Source organism: Erithacus rubecula, assembly GCF_903797595.1.
Source record: "Erithacus rubecula genome assembly, contig: scaffold_181_arrow_ctg1, whole genome shotgun sequence".
In the NCBI taxonomy this organism is placed as follows: Eukaryota; Metazoa; Chordata; class Aves; order Passeriformes; family Muscicapidae; genus Erithacus; species Erithacus rubecula.
In genome coordinates, this window is record NW_027636128.1 from 102,351 (window position 1) to 104,377 (window position 2,027).

Below are 2,027 nucleotides of genomic sequence, written 5' to 3' on the forward strand. Positions count from 1 at the left end.
TGCGCCGGCCCCGTGCTCCTGCCAGCCCCACACCAGCGCCCGGGGGACACTTGGTGCCGCGTGCCCAGCTGGAATGCCGAGCAGCACCGAGGGGACGAGACACCTGCAGAACCTTCCATTCCCACCGGCAGACTGGCACCACCACCATCACCTGAAACCGTGTCCTGAAGTGCCACATCCAACACCTCAAGCACTTCCAGAGACAGCGACTCTGCCACCACCCAGAAGGAGTTATTCTAATGCCTGACCGCAGCAGGACTCTGACACAAGGAACTCTACTTGAACAAATGAATGTTGCTTTTAAAAATAGTAGTAGTTGTAGCAAAAAACAAAACAAAACAAAACAAAAAAAACCCCACAAAAATCCCAGACAAAAACCGCAAAAAACAAAAAAAAACCCAAAAATAAACATAGAAAGTAGAATTAGAATAGGAATGCTAAGAAGAAATTGATGAAGCAGAAAAAAGAGTAGCAGTACATAGGAAATAGGATAGTAGTTAGGAATAGAAAAATAAATACAAGAATAATAGGAATAAGAATATGAATAAGAATGCAATAAAAATGGGCTTGAGGATGAGAATAAGATTGAAATGAAGAGGAAGAAGAAGAAGTACAAAAAGTACAAGAAGAAGAAAATTAAGAAGAAGGAGAAAAAGAAGAAGGAAAAAACGAAATAGTAGTAGAAGTAGTAAATAATTACAATAAAAATTAAATATCTGATTATCTTGCAGACTCTTTGTTTCCCTCTGAGTTCTCTGAATTCATTCTAGCAGTTGCGCGTCCTCCTTATTGCGGGGCCCCCACACGGATGCAGAGCTCCAGGCAGGGTCTCACAGGAATGGCCTCGAGGGCCATGCTCAGCTCCCTTGGCTGCTGCTCTTGCTCCTCTCCATGCAGCCCAGCCCATGGCTGCTTTCTGGGCCGGCAGCAGCGACTGCCGGCTCGCGCTGAGCTTCTCCTCCGTGCGCAGCCCGAGCGCTTCTGCTCAGCCCCTGCCCCGCTCGGCTCCTGTCCCTGCACAGCCCGTGCTGAGGGCAGCTCCAGCCCCTCTCTGGGCCACTGCCAAAGCCATTGCAGAGCCCCGGGGCCCAGGCAGAGCCTCCCTGAGGGACACCCCTCATCCCCGGCCTGCAGCCGGCCATGGAGCCGCTGAGCACAACTCCCTGGCCGCCTCCATCGGCCAATTGCTCTGGCCCCGCACAGCCCGGCCTGCAAAGCCAGGCCTGGCAGGGGGGGCTCGAAGTGTCTGTCCTGGGGCACCGGGCCTGGCAGGGCTCTGGGCACTGCAGCACTGTCCAACACTGAAATGATATGGGGAATGGCTGAAACATTGGTAGGAACAGGATTTGCCCATTAGGGCTAGACTGAATAAAGGGGCAGAGACCACCCAAGCCCACCCTTCCTTCCCCTGACTGCAGCTTTGGGCTGGGACTTGAGCTGCCTAAAAGCACCGGAGGCACAATAAAAGTGACACCATTGTTCAATTACCTCTGGTTTAGGGACAAGGAAACAACACTGAGGCAGAGAAATGTTTCCACAAGAAAGCCAAACCCAGCAGCTGATCTGAAAATCAGCCCGGGCCAGGCTCGGGCTGGGAGAGGCCGCAGCCCACAGGCTCATCTGCTGAGGCTGCGTTTGAAACACTCCCCACAGCCAGGGAGGGATGAGGACAGTTCTGGGGCTGTGGCGTAACCTCTGCTCACAGGCAGTGAACACCCATCCTCCCTCACACAAACTAACCCAGCTGGAAAATCCCCACCCGGGAAGGCCAATCCACAGGACATTGCCGTGAGGGGCAGCTGAGGAGGGGCCAGAATCCATCAAACAGCCCCAAAGCGCTGCCCAGGCTCTGCTGAGGCCCTGCAGCACAGCTCTGCTCCTGATGCAAAGGGATGCAACAGAGGCACAGGCTGCTGCAAGAGCCTGGCTCAGACTTGTCCCTGCCAGGGCAGGTACCTGGGCCTTCCCACCCGGCCCAGGTGTGCACCAACCCCCTGAACTGTGTTTGTGGGGGACCCTGAGCCCCA